This window comes from Chelonia mydas, chromosome 6 (genome assembly GCF_015237465.2).
Source record: "Chelonia mydas isolate rCheMyd1 chromosome 6, rCheMyd1.pri.v2, whole genome shotgun sequence".
In the NCBI taxonomy this organism is placed as follows: domain Eukaryota; kingdom Metazoa; phylum Chordata; order Testudines; family Cheloniidae; genus Chelonia; species Chelonia mydas.
Genome location: NC_051246.2, coordinates 45706706 through 45732569, shown reverse-complemented (window position 1 = coordinate 45732569; position 25864 = coordinate 45706706).

The following is a 25864-nucleotide window of genomic DNA, read 5'->3' as shown; positions in this document are numbered from 1 at the left end:
TATGAAGACAAGAGCATCAGTTAAATAAAACAAGCCTCACTTTTTCTAGATCAAATACAAAAATAAAATGGTAAAACAACAGTAAAGGCCAAAGGTGACCCTAAGAAGCCCTCATGGCTAACTGGGAAGGAAGTTACAAGAATATCCTAATCCTGGTTCAACAAAGAATATTCATTGAGGTCTTCAGTGAAAGTCAGGGCCACACTAATGATTAATAGTGTTGTGAAATATATGCATGGATACTACATAAGGAGTTATGTATGTGTGCTGAAAATATGTTCCTAAAGTCTGTATCAAGGCAGAGCTGACAAGCAGGTTTTCTGCAAGACAAAAGATGTTTATTCACCTGTCTCACTGTTGGCATGTAAATTAATCACTGTAAGTCAACACAATGGAGAGTCATTTACATATGAAGTCAACAAGAGATTGTGAAATCAACAGGGGGCAGCACACTGTGGAATAAGCTGGGGTTGGAGGGTGACCAAAAGCACCGTTATATTCACACCCTACACACTACTGTAATAATCTTTATACAAAATAGGCCTTTTGAGGTATCATTTGTAAACTAACAAATTGCTGGTCAATAATATCATGGTGAAATGTGTGTTAGCAATATTATATGTAAAGTTATGAACATAAGCTGAAGTTATGACTGAAATGTGTTTACCAGACAAGTATGGGGAGCGGGCAAACCTGTTTCTCAAAGACAAAGGACAAGTTGATGTCTCTAACCAGGTGTCATCAAAGTTGATCAGTGGTCATGTAGCGATTGACCATGGAGTAGGGCAGGAAAAGATTGATCTGCATTTTAACAAACAGCAGCATGAAACCTCTTTCACCACAAGACTCCATTTCTCTGTCCTCAGAGTGGGAAGGAACATGAATTTCCTCAGGAAAATGAATTTCAAAGGGTGACTGGACTATAAAAGTGAGCGGGCAAAAACACCAGAGGTATTCTTTCTTTTTTTGTCTCTTTCTTCCACCTCAGAAGACAAACAAATCAGCCCTTTGACTTTGGGGGAAAGGGGCACCCTGAGCTGAGAATTAGGTCAGCCATGTTGCTGGCAACATGTGGCAAAGATTTTACATTGAACCAGTTTGTTCAGTTTTAGTTACTAGAAAGTGTTTTATCTTTATTTCTCTTGTAACCATTTCTGACTTTAATGCCTTATACTTGTACTCACTTAAAATCTCTCTTGTTTTAAATAAACCTGTTTTGTTCTTGAATCAAAACTAATCCAGTGTTGTGGTTAAACTGAACTGTTTGGTAACTTCATTTATAGTAGCAAACCATTGCACATTGACACCTTACAGGGGCAACAGACCTATAATAGTTGACCTAATAATGCAGAACACATATTTTGGGCAAAAATTTGGGATTGGGAGTGTGTTGGTATCACCCTGCAAGCAGTAACCAAGACTGATGGAATCCAGGACTGTTCACAGGCTGCTGGGGTCAGAGTTGCTGGACCAGGGCTGCAGTGGTACCCAGACACTCAGGGTGTGACCTTCATGCTGGAAGGCTGATTGTGAGCGACCCTGGTTGGGAGATACAACAGCAAAGCATTTTGAGGCACCCAAGATTGCAGGGCAAGCAGTGACAACTCCTCATTGGTCCAGATTGCACCCCAGAATGTGCCAGCAGGTCATCCTGACTCTGAGGTACAGCCAATGACCTCTGGGAAATAGAGGGAGACCCCTTTATCTTTCACCTAGGAAGTAATTGGGCAGTGCAATTACATTCATGAAAATGGAATCACAAGCTGCTTTGGTAGAAATGCTGCCATGGACATTTGGCATGAGAGAAACTTCTTTAGTCTTTCAGACTCATGTTATGATTTTTTAAATATATATAACCCTTTTGTTTCCATTATCCTTACTCACTATCTCTTGAACCTTTGATGATAAACTTTTTGTTGTTTTCACTAAAAAAAAAATCTCAGTTTTGTGGTATTATACAAGAAGATGATCCTGAATTGAATTGTGCAAGCTGGTGTGCCCAGTTTGGGGACACCGGATGTGGTATTCCTCTGAGTATTCAGGGAGTTGGACACTACAGGGGAACACTTCAAAAGAGCTCAGAGACTTTGCAAGGCAAAGAAAGTGCTAACAGAGTCCAGAGGAAATTGTTTGGGTGGCTAGGAGACTGGCTTCCTCAGTTAAGTTAAAGCTAGTTTTCCTCTCTTTGGAAGCAGGGGGTAACAAGGTAACAAGAACTGTCACACCAAATATTCTGTGGATAGTTTAATAGTGCAGTCACACAAAATCTGTGTTTGCATGCAAAAACATGGATAACTGCACATGCAAATACTGATGTGCATATATAAAATTTTGCCTATACAAATGTGAGTGTTGCAAGAGAAAAATGCAGATTTATTATTATTAATTTGTATTATGGTAGCTTGTGACCCTAAGAGCTCTCCAATGCCAGATAGCACGGGGCTTCTTCATGTGTTCAGTAAATTTCAGCAGATCTGACCAGATCAATACACCTCACACACTATTGTCATGATATTTACTTAAAAGGTGTCTTGTAATGTATCATTTGTAACCTAATAACACACTGGTCATTAATATCACTGTGAAATGCATGCAAAAATGTTATGTGCAATTAAGGATACTCTCTGGTATTATATTCTGGAGTCTGTAAACAGGCTTTTTCCAGACAAAGCAGAAAGGCACCTCTTCGGCTCAATTGCAAATTGAGCTAGGTGTGACCAGGGACAGGGATAATTAGCTATTCATTCACTGGAAATTGCCAGAAGATCATTTGCATTGTAAATCGCAGGAGACTGAAAAATAAACATGGCTTCAGCTCCCTGGTGGACACAGAAAGCTGAGCCCTAGGACGGCTTCCTGATGTTGAAGACAATTATAAATTTTGGGCTATAAGGAACTACTGAAAGACTTTGGGGGCATCCATCACCTGAGAGAAGAAGCCAGCACTTTTTATCTAATGCAAAATGGTTCCTGCTAAACAGGCTGGAGAATGGGGACGACTTGGTGTACGAAACTATGTTAGGCAAAGCTGTATCTTGTTTCTTGTATCTTGCTGTATCAAGCTTTTAGAAGCTTGAAAGCATAAGTTTGTTCTGTTTGTAACTCTTTCGTATCTCTTCCACTTTTGCATGAAATCATTTAAATCTATGCTCTTTGTTAATAAACGTATTCTTAGTTTTACTACAAACCACCTCAGTGCTGGTGTATTACGGTGGAGTGTATAACCCCAGCTGAACTAACCAGCTGTTGTGTGTAGTGGCTCTTTGGAAGCAGTGGACTTGGTGTTACCTCTGTGAGTGTCCAATAAGAGCAACTGGACACTGCAGGGGAAACAGTTTTGGGGAGACTTGAGACCGGAAGTGTTGTTGGGGTCACCCTGCAAGGAGTAACTGGGCTGAGGATGAGACTTTTGTGCTGGTGGCATGCTGCTGGTCTTAAAGCTCTGAGCCAAAGGTGCACAGCCTAACATCACCCAGATTTACAGGGCAGGCAATGACAGAACCCCTAGTGGTCTGGATAAAACCCCAAAGCATCACATAGCTCCAAAAGGTCACAATGGGGATTGAAGCTCCATTGTATCGGGCACTGTACTAACATTCTCTGCCCCATAGAGCTTACAATTTAAGGAAACAAGGCAGACAACAAGTGGAAAAGAAAACAAAAGGACAAAAAGTGAAGCATTGCCCAAAATCACCAGGTCAGTAGGAGAGCCATGACTCCCAAGTCCAGTCCTCTATCCTCTATACCATGGATTTTTAAAAAGTTTTGGGTTTGTAGTCAATAAAGCCTCATTGAAAATTAGTCATAAGTCACTATTGTAAAACAACAAAGTCAAAAAGGCACTGGCCAACATTTCTGCAATTCCTAGGCACCAAAAAGTAAATGGAAGTGTGAAAGGAGGAGTAATAGTTTCCTCTTATCATCTTGACTAAAGATCTTAACACTTTTAACCAATAAATTGTTTAACATACTTTTACTTAAAATGGGAAATTCTAAATGAGAATCTCTCACTAAAATCACAATGGCATTCAAACAGACATTGGGACATTACACAGAATGTATGTCTTTTCATTTCCAATGACATACTCGCTCACATGGAGCTATTACATTACAATGCAAGAGTGTATGGAATCTATCCTTTGGACAGAAATAAAGCCTCCAGTGACACTGTATCAGTTGGACAGATGCCAGGGAAACCCTCACTATTGAGATATTTTATGAGGCGTGCCAATGACATAAGTGTTAAAACTTTAAGACTTCTTTTAACTTCATAGTATGTCCAAAGATTTGAAAACACTGTAAGCAGAAGCTACTATGCAATCAATTTTAATGTTAAAACAATTACTTAAAACCTACTAGAGAAATAGCTGATCCTGACCCAATAATACATTGTCAATGGAATAATCAGGGGTCCTAATGAATATTGATCGGTATCTGATCCGAAGTTATTTGGAACGTAGAGATGTAGTCACTGGCAAGTAGTAATTATATGAATGCAACATAAGGTATTTTCATACATATATGACATTTTAAAGACTTATCAAATGACACCATGTTGCCTCTGCAGAGTTCCCACTCACTGCCAGTCCAGAGGGCAAAAAGTTAGGTCTTGGTGCTCTCCTAGGCAGCAAGAAAAGCCTAACCACAGTGCCAATATGCTGGCCATGATGCCAGAGGGCCAGATTTGCAGTTACAGACTCTATAACTTGGAGATTGAGATTCTCCTGCTCATTGCGGCCCCGTTACAGAACCAGAGCGCTGTAAAGGGTCCCTAAAAGCCCCAGATCCAATCCAGATAGCATTCCCTTGGTGCAAGAACTGAAGAAGACAACCACAGGCTGTCATCTGAGAACCCACCCTCCCCAGAAGCTGAAACAGAAGATACGCCATTTTTAACATTAACATTTAACTTCAATGTAATCTTATAAAAAGCGGCTGGTTATTTAAAATAATTTAATCTGGCTTCAAATGTAAAAGAGATTTTCACTAATACTCATAGAAAAGAATTAAATTCGATATTTATAAGATAGAGTGAGAGCCCCATTGCTGGTCTATACTTTACATAGCCTTCATGTGAAAACAAACACTTTAATTTAGAATACCAGGAGGCAAATGAGGTTGGGGGCAGAGGAATTATCACTCAATTATCATTGTAGATATTTGATAATTACACTTAGTTCCCTTTTGCCCCACCTACTTAAATAAGAAACAACAATTAAAGTATCTTTCTCCGTTTATTTTTTCAGTTCAAAGTACTATGGACTAAGAGGTCTAATGAGCTAGCGTGGCACAGGATGAAAACTCAAAACATCCTCCCATCACAATTCAGCTAATGCTATGAAACAAAGTTAACTGGCAACAATTTAAGCCAGTGACTCTCACTGTAGATATGTGAAGATAGCTAGAATAGATGCAAATGTTGACGATCATGGCAGCTGGTAACACCAGCCCAGTTAAAAGTTATGTTAGCATTTCAACCTCTTCTCTTTCAGCGCTTCCTACATCAGCTGTATCCATTTGCTCTGGACTGCTATTTGGCACTTGACCTTAGCCCACAAATTACACTTCCTGCCCACCTGACACTCCTCCAACCACCCACTTTAAAATGTGGTTTTCAACACACAAAAGTAAGTTAGGATTTGTCAGCTTTTTAAAAGTTCTTTTCACGCTCCAAAAGGTATTTGCTTTATAAGGACCAAATTTTGCAGTTAACCCACAATGTGGACTATTCAGCTGTAGTATTTTCACCTGAAAGAGATAAAGAACATTAAAGGCTGTCTGCTGGGCTTGTAGCACTGTATAATTTTATGGCCTTGTTAGAATTTTGAACTGCTTAATTACACATTGAAGATGACTAATTGCATGTAATTAAATTGATTACATAACTATACCATGATTATGTGAAATATTCAAACAAAAGCTTTATAATGAATTAAAAGAATATAATGGTGATCACATAAACCTACCAAAAAGCAAGGAAATTTACAATACAGGATCATATCACTATTAACACACCTCCATACATGATTACTATTATGTCTACATGCTTCATTAAAGCTAAGCTTTTGCAGTTTAATTACTTCCTTGCTTCTGTTTAAAAAATGTGAAGATTCTTTAGCTTAGCATCTATTGATATCTCTGAATAGGAAAATTAATGTAACTGAAATCACTTTAAAAAGGTCATTCAGTCTTGGAAACTATAGGCTAGATTCTCAGCTGGTGTAAATTGGCATATCTCCAGTGACTTCAGTGAAATTACATAATTTACACCAGTCAGAGATCTGGACATGTGCTTTTTACATGCTCAGACTTGTGTTATATGCTGTGGACTATAAATACTTTCTATTATGTTATATACATGCATAGTATGACCCAGTCAAAAAACAAAGTAGTTTTATGAAAATTTCAAAATTCTGAAATTTCATTTCAGATGGTTTGAAATGACCTGTTTTCACTTTTTTTTTTAAACTTTTCACAAATTCAATAGAAAAATATTATAAATGTGACTGAAAACTTTTTTTTTAATTTCAATATTATTTGACTTTTTTTAAAAAATAAAAATATTAAAGATGCAATATTTATAAAAATAGAAAAATTCTACAATATCATTTTTGCCAGAATTTTTGTTCAGAAAAGGCCATTTTACATCAAAGAATCTTTTTATTTAATTTTTTTACCAGCTCTATTATTTAGTGAGCGTACTAGGCATTCATAATTTATTTACATGAGTTATAGATGATATTACAACTCACGAATGTCAGACACACAGGTATGTTACGAAGGGTCATCAGTAACAAGTGAAAATGCATAATGTATGTCCAGTGAACCCATTGATAGGTACATATTTTATGCTCATATGGAGAGTGAGCAACTTGCCCAAGATTAAATAATGAAACCAGGACTCCACAAAAACTTACACACGATTAACTTTACGCATTGTGATGAATTCCATTGACTGCGATCTACTCAGTAGTTGCAAAGCTAAGCACTTTGCGATATAGAGGCCTGACTCAAGTGGCAGAGCTGGGAATAGAGCCCAGAATTCCTGATTCCCCTACCTACAATAACCATTGCTGAAATGACAGTGTTGGCCTGACTGACTGTAGACAGTACTTTCCTCACTGCACTTTTCTTCCCCTAAAGCTTCTGGGTTTTGTTAAAAATACAATGAATAATATATGCATATAACACATAAAGCAGAATTAAATGCACTGTACAATCCCTAAAGAAGCACAATGCACTGACGCCATGCTTGTGCTCTCTCAAATATTACTGGAATTATATTTTGTGGCATTTTCTTCAAAATTCATCAGCTGTAACTACCAAAAACTCATATGAGACAGTGTGTCATTTAAGGAGGCTCCGAAATGATCATAAGAAATACAGCAAACTTTGACACTATCTAGTTTGGTTCAGGAGGAAAGGCAATTACTCCTCCTCCTGCCCCCATCTGTTGTTCTGCTTCAAGAAACTCACAAAATGGAAAATTGAAACATCAAAGAATATGAACCAAAAGGGTGCCACAGTCACTGATCTTTGCTGAAATCTAGTTCCACACGCTAGCTAACATAAAGGGGTTCCAGTAAAGGTGTGTCCCCTCGCTTATTAAAAGATGACACAGGTGCAGAATAGTCTGGGTCTAAAACCTGAATCTGAAAATCCCTGATCTTTGGAGAAATTTGGATCAAATTTTGGGCTTTAGCCCTTCTCCTCTGTTGCAGTCAACATTCTTGTGCAGCTCCCCACAAAAGCTATGCCTGGCGAGTATGTTAGGTCAAGTGGCTTAACAAATGGGGCTACAGCATGTAGGGAGAAGGTGGTTTTATAAAGCAAAACCAGTCTGACTGCTTGTGCTCATTTTACCTGTGAACTTTAATGGCTCTGGAGGGTACAATGTAAGTTACTTTTGTTCTGGCCTTTGTAAACCCAGATCCCTAAGGACTGTAGAAGTCTATTTCATTATCCAGACATCTATTTCATTATGAATATCTGTCTAGACAAGAGAGAGATCAGTATACAGCATTACACATGGATGGCCTGCAAACACCATGACAATAGCAGGCAAAAGCACACACTGGCCTTAACTAACCTTTGTTAACTCAAATTTGCAGCGGAAAAACACCAGCAAGCAAGTTTCCACACAAAATAAACATTCTCTTTTTAAAATAAGAGACACTGAGATTTAGCAATTTGTCTTTAATTTATTATCAAGGAAAGGGAATTACAATATTTTCTCGAAATAGCTTAATAATTACTGTTTTGTTTTCAAATGATCACTGAATTTTATTAAGTGGGAAACTGACTCTGGTGCCTTATTACATAAGTCAACAGATATTTCATTTTTGATTTGTTACAGAGAAAAAAGTAATAAATACGAGTAATGGTTTATCATAAGTCAGAAAGCATTAGTACCTTTTTGGAGGGATAACATTGGTCACATTCATGCTTTTAGTATACATCATGTGGATGTAAATGTAATTCTGCAGAAATTACATTGCAGTTTACTGGCACTACCTCCTCATACAGTATCACTGAAATACTTTATTGAACATTTATGCATTTAAACTGTTTATATGCTTTTTTATTCTAGTGCACACTTTTTAAAAAGGTTTCAGAGTAACAGCCATGTTAGTCTGTATTTGCAAAAAGAAAAGGAGTACTTGTGGCACCTTAGAGACTAACCAATTTATTTGAACATAAACTTTTGTGAGCTACAGCTCACTTCATCGGATAGCTCATGAAAGCTTATGCTCAAATAAATTGGTTAGTCTCTAAGGTGCCACAAGTACTCCTTTTCTTTTTGCGAATACAGACTAACACGGCTGTTACTCTGAAACCTGTTGCAAAAGTGCTCATTATTGGCGATAGTACGTGAAAATCCCTGCTACAATATCTTATTGCAAATGCAAATTAATTAAATAATATAATAAATGGGTACCTTTTTAATGTAAATTTCAGAAGTAGGTTAACAATAATGCAAGTCTATATTTATAAATGTATAATTAAAAATTGTTGAGGGCATCTAGAATTACGGATAGGCAATCATTTATTTAATATAAATCTAGTTTTTTTTAAAAAAAATCTCCTTTAAGGAGAATAGATCATTCTCTCTTATTATCGATGTAGTTTAAAACTTTGGGTCAAGTTTCTGTTGAGGGTTTGCTACTAGCGACTTCAGAATGGACATTACAAAGACTCTTGTTATACGAACTCTGTCTTAAAAGCAGAGCCAGTGGTAATTAGGAAATTGGGGAAGGGGGAAAAAAGGAAATTGAGAAGTATTTTACTCTTGTGATATGGTAGGAAGGGATTGTGGAAGTTCCTTACTTATTGAAGCCAAGGGGACCAGTAAATTTTGCACAATCAGGGTCATATGTATGATTTAGTTCCCTAATGTAATTATATGTAGTGTTTAGACAGAATCTATTACATTTTTGTTTTCCTTTGACGGTTCTGAAGGGGTTAAAAAAAAAAAAAAAAGCTCTTTCACTCCTGCTAGGTTTGAATCAATCAAACTACCTTGCTTAATAATGTTAACATTTAAAACTGTCCCAGCAAGGTTCTGAATTTAACACCTCAGCTCTGCTTCACACCTTTGCTATTTCTATGGTCCATTCAGAGACAGTTTTCTACAGTCTTGCCTTAACACTGACATAAGGAAGGCTATCTGTGCAACAGTAAGGACTGACATCTTCACAGATTAAAGCTTTGATTCCATAGAGAAAAATGGACTATTAGTTTGGACTAACTATTACAAACAAATATTAAAAACTTTTCAAGAAAGTCAAATAAGCCATAATTTTCCTCTACTTTAAGTCAAACGTATCATATTGCTATTAAACAGATGAGAAAGTGGCATGCTCAGGGTTACAAAGTACTCCATAAAGTATTAAAATAAGTCAGATTTCACATACATTTCTAAACTGAGAAGATATTTGGAGTGTTGTTGTAGCCATGTCAGTCCCAATATATTAGAGCCACAAGGCGGGTAAAGTAATATTTTTAACTGGACCAACTTCTGTTGGTGAAAGAGAAGTTTCTGAGCTTACACAGTGCTCTTCTTCAGCTCTGGGAAAGGTACTCAGAGCATCACAGCAAAGCACAAGTTGTAACAGATGGTTAAGCATATGGAGTAAACACATGTTACAAGAGACTACTCAAGATAAAATGAGAAAGTTAGTGGGTTACAGATTGTTGTAAGGAGCTATAAAATGAGTGTCTCTATTCAGTCCATGATTTTTAGTGTCTATCAAATTTATGAACTTAAGCTCCTCCAAGGCTTATCTTTTGAAGATGTTGTGCAGGTTTCCTTTGACGACGAGATATGAGAGGTAAGATATGGAGTGATCATTTTGTGAAATGTGTTCACCCAATAGGTGATGTGGTGTTTTTGTCTTATTTTTCTCTGTGAGTTCATTTGAGAGTGCAATGATTGTCTCATTTCACCCACATTGTTATTACTGGGGCATTTAGTGCTTTGGATGAGGTATACCACATATTGTGATAGGCATGTGTAAGACCCATAGATCCTAACAGGAGTATTGTGTGTGCGTATGGTGGTGGTGGAGGGATATCAATCATCATAGCAGTGGAGATGTCTGCAGGTTTTGCATCTGTTGTTATGGTAGGGTTTGGTGCCGAGAAGAAACTAGTCAAAAAGAAATACTAGTAAAAGTGCCATCAGGATGATTGGTGTATAGGAGGCAGTGTTGCCTAGTAGACAGAGCAATGGACTGGAACTCAGGAGACCTGGATTCTATTCTGTCACTGGCCTAATATGATAACCTAATATGTGAAGCTATGAATTCCCTCTGTTTGATGTTTCTATAACGTGTTTAAGACCAGGCAGTCTAGCCGAGGTAAAGGTGACAAAGAGGTCTGTGGGCAGTGCTTAATGTGTGCCAGGGCTGAGCCCTGGCACCTCTAGGCTTGGCAGTTCATAGTCCCAGAGCCTCTGGGTTGCATCAGTTATGAAAATAAAAACATTGTATGAGCTCCAGTACCTCATTGCTTGAGCCCCGCACCTCTTTCAATACAAATTAAGCGCTGACTGAGGGTTTACCTCAATGTACAGTAAAAAAAGCCATTGAGCTAAACCAACAGGGATTATCCTGCTCCTGAACTCGAGACAGAGAACTAACATGGCTCTTGAACTCCAGAGAGACACAGAAAGACTGAATCCTCAGGAGGCCTTCCTGACTCGCAAGACAAGGGCAGATGCTTTGGGGACATAAGGAACAGAAAGAAACTCTGTGTTTATCTTGCACCTAAGACAAGAAAGGAACCGAGCACTTTGTGGAAGATCCTGCCCAAGGGGGTGGTCAGCCATCTTGCTGGAAGAAAGAATTTTACCTTAAATTAAGACTGTAGTTTTGTTAAATCTTCATCATTAGAAAGCGTTTTTCATTTTTATTTGCCTGTAGCCATCTCTACCTTTATCTCTATACTTGGTATCACAAAAACCCTGCTCTTTTGTAAATAGACTTGTTTTATTTTTACTACAAATCTATTCAGTGCTATGTTTGAAGGAAAGGGCATTTATCCCAATTAAATTAAATAAGCTGGGATGTACTGGCTCGAACAAAGCAGCAAACTTAATATCTTCTGTGAATGCACCATCGTAGGGGCTGTGCATTGCAGAGAAACATATCTGAGGAACTCGGGGGTTGGAGTTAGTTGACTGTTACCTGCCAGGAGAGGTCTGAACTGGGAGAGCCTTAAGTAATTTGCTTATAAGGATGGCAGACTGGCATGACAGGGAGCGGACGCACAGTCTAATTGCCCGTAAAACTTACTCTTGTTGAGGCAGAAAGGTAACACCGTGCCTCAGAGCTCTGGGTATCCCCAGCAGTGTGTTATGGGGGAGGGCGGGGCTGACCCCCATTTAGCTCTAGCTACCTGCTGCCTATGGTTTCTTCTACTAGGATCCACATGAAGACAACAGGAGCAACTTCACCAATTATTAAGATTTTGTTTGTTCCAGTCCACATTGTTATTTCCAATGGGAAAACTTTTTTACATACTGTTTTCTCAGCAGAAAGTGATGGTTACCCACTTTATAGTTATGGCCAATAGATGATATTTCATCATTTGACAACAAAGCATTGGCCAGCCAATGACAGTTTAGAGAACTGTGCCTCTTTTCATGTGCGAAGCCATGATTCATTTATACAAATGGATTCAGCAGCTGAAACAGCAAAGCTGATGGTCAACTAGAAAGTTTGTGGTTCACATATATACTGTGACGGGGCAAGGCCAGATGGCTATAGAAAAGTAGTGGGAGACAGATATATTAGCTCCAGGCTCAACAAATCCCTGGTACCAGGATAAGTGAAATGGCAGCTGCTCCAGGTCAATTAAGACACCTGGGGCCAATTAAGAACTTTCCAGAAGGCAGGGAGAATGCTAGGTTGATTGGGACACCTGAAGCCAATCAGGGGCTGGCTAAAACTAGTTAAAAGCCTCCCAGTCAGTCAGGTGGGTGTGCATGTCAGGAGGTGTGGGAGGAAGTTGTGTTGTTGGAGAGACTGAGTAGTACACACCATATCAGGCACAAGGAAGGAGGCCTTGAGGCAAGGGTGAAGTGGAGCTTGAGGAAGTGAGGGCTGCTGTGGGGGAAGTAGCCCAGGGAACTGTACATGTCATGTTTCTAAAAGGTCAGCTACTATAGCTGATACTAGTAGAGTCCCTGGACTGGAGCCCGGAGTAGAGGGTGAGCCTGGGCTCCCCTCCCCCACCTTTGCCCCCTGATTAATCACTGAGACTGGGAGACAACAGAGACTGTGCAAGGAAGGATAACTTCTCCTCACCCCCCTTGCTGGCTTATGATGAAAATGGCTCAGTAGACTGTGACCCTTGTCTCTAGAGAGAGAGGGGTTACATGGAGGGTCACAGTGAGCCTCTGAGGCTAGCGAAATCCACCAGGAAATGCGGGACCCATGGAGGCAAGGACAGAGCTTTGTCACAATCTAGACGGCTGAAGAGCTAAATAACCCCAAGACTGTTGAGTGCAGTGTTACATTTTTTCCTGGCCTAAAATAAATATTTTCCAATGAACTTTGTAAACATGATTGAAATATTTATTACAATAAGCCAGTGCCAAAGAGTTAGGGTCTGCTCTAAAGCCCATTAAAGTTTTTCACTGCATATTTCCTTAGGCAACTACCTGTGATTTTATCTCACTTGTTAATTACATCCAAAAAACTATATTACAAGAATATTAAGATTGCAAAGTCAAGCACTCAAAACTTAGGAAATGGCAGAATTAAGGTTGCTTGTGCAACCTATTTTGGCCCTCTTGTGTATATACAGTATGATGGTCATTAATTATAAGATCACAATTTTTTCCCCAAAAGGACCCCTGCACAGGATGGACAGTGCTTCCTGAATGGATAACTATTCAACATTGTTTTTATCTTCCACGTTCAGTTTGTGGCCCATGCATTATTTACTGCACACTATCCACGCTCTGCCCTGAATACAGAATTATTAATTTCCTCATGGGCTTTTCCATGGTACTGTCATTGTAGTGTCTTAGTTCTTTACAAACGTTAATTAATTAATCTTCACAGTACCCTTGTGAGGTGAGTTGGTGTTCTTCTCCACATCACACACTGAGAATTGAAGCAAAATGATTAAATCCAAAATTGTTAAAAGCATCAACTAATTTTGGGTGAGAAGTCTAGAGTCTAGCTTGACTTTGCAAACTTAATGTTATTTTAATGCAGGAAATTACATCCAAAAAGATAAGATTTAAATAATCTTAACATTACATTTTTTTTCATCATGTGGAACCATATTGACCTCATCACTAGGGTTGGAAGCTTTAGATACACACCACAGACTCCCTGTCACTTGAGCTAATGGAGTAATTGGCAGCAGTAGAAGGCTGTTATCTTCTATGTGGACTTGCCAGTAGTGGGTGATTACAGACACACACTTTACCAGTGGGTTTCACAGCTATTTGCTACACTGCAAAGAAATGCTGATACTCAGGAATAACGGGTTCAGTTCCAGGTTCTGCAGGGGAGAGTGGTCCCTATCTCCCCCCTCCCTCCCCACAGTCTCTCCCTGCTCCTGACTAAGGCTGGGAGGCTGCCAGGAGCTGGAGTGCTGGAGACCCCTGGGAGGGGTGGCCCTGAAACTTGGGGCTAAAAACTGACAGAACTGTGTTCTGTTCATTTGTTAACCTCTGTTTAAACAATAAACCTCCTTGACTGAGACTGGGTGCAGCCGCGTATTCTTTGGAGCTGGAGAGAAGTGACAGCCGCAGTGACACCCCCTTTTGGTTTTCCAATTTTCCCCCAAAATCAATAGGGTTCTGGTCACTGATGCCTAAAACATTTCCAGAAATTTTTGGTATTGATCAGATGCATTGTTAAAAAATACTTGTTACAGACAGAAAAGCCATAAAGTTTCATCTTCCACCTTTACATGCTTGGCCAAACAACATCTTATAAAATGTAGGGCAACTTTAACAATCGGCATTGCTACCTGTGCTGCCTAAAATAAATAAATCTCTTATTGTGCATTCATTCTAAAAATCTTAGTATCCTCCTTCTCTTCAAAAGTACAACTGATGTGGACACTCATTTTAAGTAACTGCACCTACAGCTTGCAGACTGTGTGTGTGTGTGTGTGTGTGTGTGTGTGTGTGTGTGTGTGTGTGTGTGTGTGTGTGTGTGTGTGTGTGTGTGAGAGAGAGAGAGAGAGAGAGAGAAAAATTAAATAGTTACATATGCAGAAGACCATTTGCGTGTAAAGAGGCATTTGTGTCACACAATTTGCATTAGAAAGCCAGGTGCATTCCCAAATTTAGAAATTATAATTAAGGAATAACTCTGAAAACATGGCTTTAATTATCAGCAGCCTAATTATCCAGAAGGTTTATTGGAATACAAGATAAAGTTCAATGCTAAATAAAATTTATCTTTAAACAATCCTTAAGTGGATCAATGCAGTTTATAAAACCATTTACTGGCCACTGAATCTACAAACTTCAATCCTATTAAGAACATAAGAACAGCCATATTGTGTCAGACCAATGGTCCATCTAGCCCAGTATCCTATTTTGTGACAAGTGCCAGATTCTTCAAAGGGAATGAACAGAATGCTATAATTTCAAATCATCTATCCCAGGGATCGGCAATCTTTGGTCCACGGCCAGCCAGAGTAAGCTCCCTGGCAGGCCGGGCCGGTTTGTTTACACAGGTTTGGCCGATTGCAGCTCCCACTGGCCGCAGTTCGCCGCTCCAGGCCAATGGGGGCTGCGGGAAGCCGTGGCCAGCATATCCCTCGGCCCACGCTGCTTCCTGCAGCCCCCATTGGTCCTGCAGCGGCAAACCGTGGCCAGTTGGAGCCATGATTGGCCAAACCCGCGGACGCAGCAGGTAAACAAACCGGCCTGGCCCGCCAGGGGGCTTACCCTAGCTGGCCAGGTGCCAAAGGTTTATAGAATCATAGACTATCAGGGTTGGAAGGGACCTCAGGAGGTCATCTAGTCCAACTCCCTGCTCAAAGCAGGACCAATCCCCATCTAAATCATCTCACCCAGGGCTTTTTAAAAACTTCAAAGGAAGGAGATTCCACAACCTCCCTAGGTAACACATTCCAGTGCTTCACCACCCTCCTAGTGAAAAAGGTTGCTGATCCCTGATCTATCCCGTCGTCCAGTCCCAGCTTCTGGCAGTTGGAGTTTTAGGGACATCCAAAGCATGAGGCTGCTTCTAAAAATCTTAGGTTTAGTTTTGACTTGGCTACTCAGTTTAGTACTTTGTTCTTGAATTTTGTTCCCCAATGAATTTCCAAATCTCAATGAAGGAGACTAACACATGATTTAAAGAGGAAGTGAAAAACTACACCATAAGTTACTTACTGACTTAAGAAAAAATACACACACACACAAAACACATCTGCCAGACTTAAGAGGAAAAACTTTTTTGGCAGAGTTCACCAGCAAGGTTTCCCACAGTCAAATACAGTAATCAATGACAGGTAATAGCAAAGTTTTAGATGACCTGGAAATAAATCAACCCTGTCAAAGAAAATTGAGGCTTTAATATTAAGGGTGAAAAATCTTGGCCCCCTTGAAGTGAATGGGAGTTTTGCTATTGGCCATGGAGCCAGGATTTCAGCTTAAGTATATATTAAATGACAGTGACAACTAGAGAAAACCTGGTTTAAATAAAAACCCACTTCGCCAGAAAATTATAGCAACCACTGTTGCTGTTACAAATAATTGGGTTCATAGATTCCTAGAGTTTAAGGTCAGAAGGGACCATTAGATCATTTAGTCTGACTCCCTTACCCCCGTGTAACAGGCTCTTAAATTTCACCCAGCTATCCTTGTATTGAGCCCAGTAACTTGTGCTTAACTAATGCATATCTTCCAGAAAAGAATCCAGTCTAGATTTGAAGATATCAAGAAATGGAGAATCCGCCCCTTCCCTTAGCAGTTTATCACTCTTGCTGTTAAAAATTTGTGCATTATTTAATTTGAATTTGTCTGGTTCACGTTCCAGACAGTAGTTCTTTTTATAACTTTTTTTCCAATTTTTCAATATCCTTTTGAAAACAGCATCATCGGTCTCACCAATGCTGTATATGGGGTAACATCACCTCCCTACTCCTACGCACTACTCCCCTGTTCATACATCCGAGGATCACATTACACTGGACCCTCGCTAGAATGCGTGTGTATATAACACGAATTCGGATATAACACGGTAGCGGCCAGGGATCCCAAATTTAAGTACTGTACAGTACAATTTTTTTGAGTATAGACACAATAAATGGACTGCTGAGCACTCTCCTGTCGACTCTGGTACTCAATCAGAATGAGGAGCACAAGCGCAGTCGACGGGAGCGTGTCAGTTATTCACATAGCTGAAGTTGCTTATCTTAGATTGACCCTGCGTGATAGTGTAGACAAGCCCTAAGACGATTGCTGTAGGCCTAGAATGCCATACAAATGTAATGTAATAAAAATTTACAGGTACAGTATTTATCTTTAAAAAGATGTCAGAAATGTTGGGCAAAAGGAAGGCTTACTCAGAGCAGGAGAAATTGGAGGCTATTGAACGACTTAGAAATGGTGAAACCCAGGCAAAGATTAGCCGCGATATTGGCATTAACGAGTCCAACTTTTGTGGATTGCCAAAGAATGCTGACAAGCTCTGAACTTACATTCATAACCTGGATGAAGAGCATGGCCTTCAAAGAAAACGAGCCTGTTTAGCGAATGCTGCTGATCTTGATTCTTGGTATACATGTGGTTTGTGCAAGAACAGCAGAAAGGCAATCTCTGGTCCGCTTATAGCCATGCAAGCGGAAAAATTTGACCGGGAACTTACTAGTGAATTCAGCAATTTTAAGGCGAGTTCGGGTTGGCTATGACGATTTCAGAAAAGACATGGAATCTCTCAGATTGCAGTTTCGGGAGAAAAACACTCTGCTGACACCAACGCCCAGCAATCATACCCTGCAAAGCTGAGGGAAATTTTACAGGCAGAGGGTTACTCGGAGGAACAGGTTTACAATGCAGACGAAACAGGAATTTATATAAAATGTTGCCTGATAAAACCCTGGCTGTCAGAACAGATGAACGTAAGAAAGAAGGATATAAAGAGGCAAAAGATCGCCTTACTTTATTGTTTTGTGTGAATGCAACAGGCAAGCATAAATTAAAACCATTGTGCACTGGAAAGTCTCGCATGCCTCGGTGCTTTCATCACATAAATGTGAATTGCCTGCCATTTTCGTACAAGAACTCCAAAAATTCCAGGATAACTGGATTTTTGAACAATGGTTCTTCACCGAATTTGTCCCTTCTGTGCAAAAGCATTTGTGGGCAAAATGCTTAGAAGAAAAGGCCATTCTTTTGCTAGACAACTGTCCAGCGCATCCTCCGGCCGAAAGACTCAGAACCCATGACAGTAAAATATGGGTTGAATACTTACCTAAAAACACGACTTCCAAAATCCAGCCACTTGATCAAGGTGTTATCGCCATTTTTAAGCAGCACTATAGATGGAACTTGGTATGACAAATGATAGTAAGCAAGTTGTCTGTCACCGATTTTCTGAAGAAGTTGACTATAAAAGACTTTTTACATTGGTGGCGATTCCTGGAATTTATTACACGCTGAAACGATAAACCGCTGTTGGATGTTGGGACTGAGAGAGTTGTTTGGCCACCTGCTCCTGGAAGAAAATGAAGAAAGCAGATCACAGTCTGACAAGGAATTCGACCTCGAGGGATTTACAAAGGAGGAAGTTGGAGGAACAGACATGGAGTTGATGCAGGAGCTGTGCCAGCAACTGTCCGGGCTCTGGGTAACTGCTCTGCCCCAAAATATCAAGTCCTGGATAAGAGGTGATAATGAAGCAGAAGAATTTTGTCCTGTTGCTGAAAGTCTAACGGATGACCAAATTCTTCAGGCAGTATGACCAAACAACATTCCAGAAGCTGAAGAATTGGTCTTCGCTGTGGAAGAAGAGGAGGAAGATGAAGTGGACGTCGTTCCAATGTCAGCTGTGACCGTAGCTGACTTAGAGACTGCTTTGAGATGGTTTGAGATGCAAAACATTGAGCCTACAAATATTATGCAGCTACGTAGTCTTCTGCAGTTTGCTAAGCGGAAGCGGCACAGCAGCAAGAAGCTGTCATAAATATAAAGGGAAGGGTAAACCCCTTTAAAATCCCTCCTGGCCAGAGGAAAAATCCTCTCACCTGTAAAGGGTTAAGAAGCTAAAAGTAACCTCGCTGGCACCTGACCAAAATGACCAATGAGGAGACAAGATACCTTCAAAAGCTGGGAGGAGGGAGAGAAACAAAGGGTCTGTGTGTCTGTTGGTATGCTGCTTTTGCCGGGGATAGAACAGGAATGGAGTCTTAGAACTTTTAGTAAGTAATCTAGCTAGGTATGCGTTAGATTATGATTTCTTTAAATGGCTGAGAAAAGAATTGTGCTGAATAGAATGACTATTTCTGTCTGTGTGTCTTTTTTGTAACTTAAGGTTTTGCCTAGAGGGATTATCTATGTTTTGAATCTAATTACCATGTAAGGTATCTACCATCCTGATTTTACAGACGTGATTTCTTTACTTCTATTTACTTCTATTTCTATTAAAAGTCTTCTTGTAAGAAAACTGAATGCTTTTTCATTGTTTTCAGATCCAAGGGTTTGGGTCTGTGGTCACCTATGCAAATTGGTGAGGATTTTTACCAAACCTTTCCCAGGAAGTGGGGTGCAAGGGTTGGGAGGATTTTGGGGGAAAGACGTGTCCAAACTACGTTTCCCAGTAAACCCAGTTAGAGTTTGGTTGTGGCAGTGGATATTCCAAGGACAAAGGATAAAATTAATTTGTACCTTGGGGAAGTTTTAACCTAAGCTGGTAAAAGTAAGCTTAGGAGGTTTTCATGCAGGTCCCCACATCTGTACCCTAGAGTTCAGAGTGGGGGAGGAACCTTGACAGAAGCAAAAGCAACTCACCGACTTTTTAAGGAAAAACTAGACTAGTTTATTGTAATGTCTACTATAAATCTCTAATAAAGCAACACTTTTTTTCTCGTTTATTGTTTCCTTCAAGTAGGAGTTTATTTTCTAAGGTTTTCTATACTTTATGGATGTGACATTTCCTGTATATAATAATTTCATTTTAACGCAGTCCCCGCTGTAATGCAGTACTCCCAAATCCCGCATTCTAGCGAGGGTCCGGTTTACCTTTTTGGTCATAGCAGCCCACCGGGAACTCATGTTGAGTTGCTTGTCTACTATAGTCCCTAAATTCTTTTCAGGGTTACTGCTTGCCAAGATATAGTCCCCCATTTTGTAGATACAACTGGTGTCCTCTGTTCCTTTTGTATATCTGACCTGTGGACTATGCATCCTAGATGCATAACTTTGCATATGACTGTTTAAAAACATATTTTGCTTGAATAGGCCTAGTGATCCAGATTGCTGTGTATGACTGCCCTATCCTCATCATTATTTACCATTCTGGCAATCTGTCATCCACAACTTTTATTAGCAGTGATTTTACATTTACTTCTAGATCATTGTTGAAAATGTGGAATAGCATCAAACCTGCAACTGATCTCTGAAGCACCTCCCCCAACCAATGATGATTCCCCATTGACAACTACTTTGAGATCTGTCAGTTAGCCAGTTCTTAATCTATTTAAAGTCTGCTTAGTTGATGTTGTATTCTGCTAATTTTTTGTCAGAATGTCATGTGGTACTTAATAATATGCCTTACAAAATATATTACATGTGAGTTTCCTTTATCAACCAAAACTGTAATCTCTTCAAAGAATGAAATCCGGTTTGTTTGACAAGACCTATTTTCCACAAAACCATATTGACTCTCAGTTATATTTCTATTCTTTAAGTCTTCCAGTTCAACCGATTCCCATATCAGCTCTCCCATTATTTTGCCCAGGATTGGGGTCAAGCTAACCAGCCTTCGTTGGGACGGTTTCTCAGGTCCAGGATGGAATTTCTTCTGGTCAAAACCAAAAAAAGACAGCCACTTGGGATGTAGGAGACCCCGGTTGAAGCTCTGGTTCCACCTGATTCGGTTCTGCATCTAAACAGAAACACATGTCAAAAACTCAAAATGTTTCATAAATAGAGTTCTTGTTTTCTAGATAGCCCTACTCTTGAGTCCAAGTTATTTGGGCCTGCTGATATGAGTATTTATCCATAGTAGATGTTGTTTAACATTATCCTTCATTACTAATGAATTGGAAAGTACTTCATTATCCTTATGATATACAAGTATATCATCCTGTTTCTTGCCAAATAGAGAACAGAAATATTAATTGAACACTTCCTGCCTTTTCTGCCTTAACAACAATTTTGCCCTCTCCATCTAGTAATGGACCAATACCATTACTAAAATTTCTTTTGTTTCTAATATATTTAACATTGCCAGCCACGGATTTATTTCTCTGACATCTTTAGCTTCTCTTATCAAGTTTCTACACTTAGCTTCATTTATATAAATTGCTACCCATTTTACCCCTTTTCAATTTGTTATATATTGCTTTTTTATTTCTATTTGCTTGCTTCACTTTGCCATTGAACCAGGATGGACATTTAGCCAGTATTGTCCTCTTTCTTGATTGTACAATAAAAGACAGTTACCTTTTCCGTAACTCGTGTTCTTTGAGATGTGTTGCTCATGTCCATTCCATAGTAGGTGTATGTGCTCACCACATGCACCAGTGCCAGAAGGCCCTCTGGACGTCCAGGGCGTGAAGACACCTCTCTTCACTGGTCTTGTGTTGTTTGGGACAGAACACTGGGAGGAAGATGTACTGGTTCATATGGAAGGTGGAGTCCACCTTTGGCAGGAAGGCCAGGTGGGGCCGCAACAGAACCTTATCTTTGTGGAAGACTGTGGTTCTGAGGTCAAGACTTTAATTTCCAAGACCCGTCTTGCCCATGTCAACAGGAATGTGACCTTCCATGACAGATGGGAAAGGGAGCAGGACCCCAGTCGTTCAAAGGGGGGGCCAGTGAGCCAAGAGAAGACCAAGTTAAGATCCCACTGTGGGACGGGAGTCCGCGCCAGCGGGAAGAGTCTCTCCAGCCCTCTCAAGAATCTGACATCATGTCATGGAAGAACACCATCTGTCCTTGGTGTCTAAATTTTTCCTGACAATCTGTTTTGTTCATAATTTTCTTTAGCTTTTTAGAAATTAGCTCTTTCAAAGCACCAAGTATACATATTGCTGGTGGGATTATCCTTTTTTTAGCCACATTGAATGTAACCAGGTCATGATCACTGGCTTGTAGGCAATCAACTTCCAGACCAATGATTAATTCATATTAAGTCATCATAATAAGACCCAAAATAGAGTTAGCTCACATTGAGTGCAATATCTTGGGTTAGAAAATCATATCTATAATTTTTTTAGAAACTAATGAAGTTTTACCACTGGCTGCACAAGACCTCCAACATAAGTCTCCCAAACTGAAGTTCCCCATAGCACAATTTTTTCCACATATTACAGACAGATACTTAAGGTGTAACTAATTCTGTTCTCTGATTTCCTTTAGGGGGCTGTAACAGTCCCTCCACCAATACCCCTGGCGGGGCTTTGCTAGTTATCACATTGATCCACATGCATTCAAGATCTTGTGATTCTGAGTACCAATAGCTCTAAAACAGGTAATGGTGTCTTTAACGTACAGTGCCACTCCCCACTTCTTTTACTCACCATACTTCCTTAACAAGTTATAGCCAATGCTTTAATATTCCAGTATTGCAAATTATCCCTACACAATTCAGTAATGCCAATTGTATCAAATTTCTTCAATAACATTTACAATTCATCTTCCATGTTACCCAGAGTATTAGCACAGCTTTATAGGCTACTGAAAAATCTTTACACATTCTTTGTCGTATTGGTTCAGTTTGTTTGCAACTTTGGACTTTGACTTTGTACTGCACTTGCCTCTTCAGCACCTTCCCCCTGCATTAGTTTAATGCCCTCCTCGCTGCTCCAACTGATAAGATTAGCCCTCCTAATTATTAAATGCAAGCCATCACAGTCATACAGCAACCTCCCCCATCGGACTGTGCCCCAGTATTCCACAAAACTTTCGTTTTCCACCCATCATATAACCAACAATTGACCTCCATTATCTTCTGCGTTCTGGTGCTCACTGGACTGGAAGGAACTTCAAGAAGACCACTTGGACTTTCCTTTTCTTCAGCTCTCTTCCTAAAACCCCCTGAAGTGTTCTATTATCTGTGTAATTCCATGTGATGCTGTCTCATCGGTTCCAAGTGTGTCATCACCAGTAGAAATTGTCACAGTTCAGGGCAACTGCACCTATATTTCCCCTCTGTGGCCAACCAGGGCACCCACTTTCAGTCTTCCAGCTTCCCAGTTGATGCCCTTCAGGGTGGAGAGCCACATCTCTCTCCTTTCTGACTGGGGTATTGCCAGACTCACAGTTCTCTGCCTTCGCTGTATTATTCCCAGCACAGACAAGATGCCTAATAAGATTTGCTTGCTTTTCTTCAAAGACAGTTATCAGCTGTAATTGCTGCAGTTATATGGTACCACAAAGCACTTCCTATGCAAATTTACTTTATTCTTAAGATAAAAAGCACTCCAGGAAAAATATATTAAAAACAAGAAAAGATCCTACACACATACTAATAAGCTTACCAGACATCACCCAAACATGGATTTTGGCAGGAGTAGTCCTTCAACTCCCCCACCCACGGGATTCCTTGCGGTCACAAGTTCATCACAACCTCAACGCAGAACAAGTACCTAGTCTCATAGAGCATCAGTAGGCCCAGTCCTTCCAACCCTCCATAAAGAATTGGGGCTCTCTGTGGACCAGTCTATTTACTGGATCAGAAAGAACGTCTGCAGCCAATTTCAAAGCAGACTATTTATCCAAAAACCCTTTCTTTTTCTGTTGGTCCCTGGAGAATCTAGTTTGAATTAGTATATGCGTACCTTTATCTGGAGATGTTACGACCTGAATTAATTTGCCTAATCATCCCTTGCAGTTCTTCTATTTACCTTTCTCATAGAAATACATACAATTCCACAATAACACATACACAACGGCATTTTTAATACAATGGACCCCAAAGGTACTAACAAAATTCTTTACATTTATCTTAATTCCATAAGGTTTGTTCAGAATATTACAGGCTTCTGTCAATCTAGTCACAGAGACTTGCCAAGTGACTTCATAACTCCATCCAATCTTGCTACTACGTTCCTTCTAACTTTCTATCCCATTCCTTGAGAGAGAGATTTCTTAGTAGTTAACTTGCTGAATATCTGATAACCATTAGATACTTCTAGCCAGACTGAATGACTCCTGATTCTCTTTTCCCTCTGGGTCACAAATCACTAGTCCATTTCTACTCTCTCCAGTTCCCTTTCGTCAATTCTTCCCTTTATGGTGTCTGTCTGACAATGATTTCTGAATCTGGTAGTCCAAGATGTTTTCATTTTCTCAGATGCTATGCAGTGTGCTTTCAGGACATATATCTTGTTTTCCACTATGGCCACCAGGTTCCACTTCATGCACCAGAACACTCTCCTATCTTCCGGCAGAAAGGAAATCACAGCACTTCCAAGACAGGTCACAGCAGTTGTTCCCTCATTGTCCATATCCACTACCTGGTGTGAAGCCATGCATAAAATAGAAAGAAACACACTCCCTCCTGTGAGCTCTCTCCAAAACCCCACTGTTTGCTGCTCCTGTTTGCCTATGCAGCTTTCCATTATAACTGCCTCTGTCTAAAAGGCTTAAAATGGTAAGTGGAAAAAAAATTCTTGATGCTACAGGAGACTATCTGTTCGGGAATCCTGATGTGAGGAACCTAAAAAAAAAAAAAGTCATTTTCAAACTTTTTTTTTGCATTGCTTTTCTATAACTGAAATGGGTTCATTTTTAAAATCAAATCTGGCAAGTTGTTAGCTATTGATTCATAAACTACTAGTCTAGGTGGCTGTCAGACCATGGAAGCCAAGCGGACCTGCTGGGTTCAGCAGCTGGATTCCCTACGGAAATATTATAAAAGATTCCTCTATGCATAAATGGCACCTATAAAGTGCCACATTGGATGCACAATGCAGTGATGCCTAGTGGATAGGGCTTGACTCTGGAAGTCAGGAGACTGGTTCTAATCTTAGCTCTGCCACAACTCATTGAGTGACCATGTGCAACTGACATCCCTTCTCTGAGCTTCAGTTTCCCTATCATCTGGGATGATAATACTTAGCCACCTTTGTAAAGTACTCTGCAATCTAGCTCAGTTCAGTTTATCAACTAAAAACATGCCAGGTTCACATCATCTGAATAAGCAATGACATTAATGACCACAGTATTTAAGAAACATTGCGACACTCAGTACTATCCTCTTTGTGAGTTTGCCAATGGAGGGAACATGGGATATGAAGGTGAGCACTTGGAGAGGAAGAAAAACAAATCTATTTAGACAAAACGGAGAGCTAATTTGCATTCTTGCTTGGAACATCCTGAGTGAGCACAAGGGGCCCATATGGACCCTAAGCAACACAAACATGAATGCATGCAAAGTGTTAGTATAATAAACCTGGACAAGTTTTGCTACATGCAGGGAGAGCAACCAGATCTGGTTATCTGATTCTCTCACTGACTCCACTGGCTGATTACAGCGACTTTCTGTTTCCAGATATTTCTTTTCCCAAACTCATCAGGAGTAAGAGAGAGTTTTGACTAGCGGAGCACAGGACCAGGAGTCAGGCAATTTGGATCTTACTGTTGATTATGCCGCTAATTTGCTGTGCAACTTTGAAGGAGACACTTATCTCCTGTCCATGAGTTTTCCTGCCTGTAAAATAGAGGATAAGTGTACCTTGGCTAACTTTAAAATGAAAAAAATGCTATCCCAGTACCAAGTGCTACATTCACTCCATTTACTAAGTAGTACTAACAAGCATAATAGTTAATACCAATAATATACTTAGTTACAAGGTTTTTTAAAAAGTGTGTACTTTTTTATACATTGTGACAAAGTTCCTTCTCTATCTTGGTGGGTCTTGCACTTATTGGCGGATTTGCTTGCCTCGGAGATTCATGGCAGCCCTCAGTTTGGCCGTTTTTGTGAACCCACAGCCCAGGTCAACTCCTCCTGTGTCTGACCAGGAGTTGGGAGGTTTGGGGGGAACCTGGGCCCGCCCTCTACTCTGGGTTCCAGCCCAAGACCCTGTGGAATGCAGCTATCTAGAGTGCCTCCTGGAACAGCTGTGTGACAGCTACAACTCCCTGGGCTACTTCCCCATGGCCTCCCCCCAACACCTTCTTTATTCTCACCACTGGACCTCCCTCCTGATG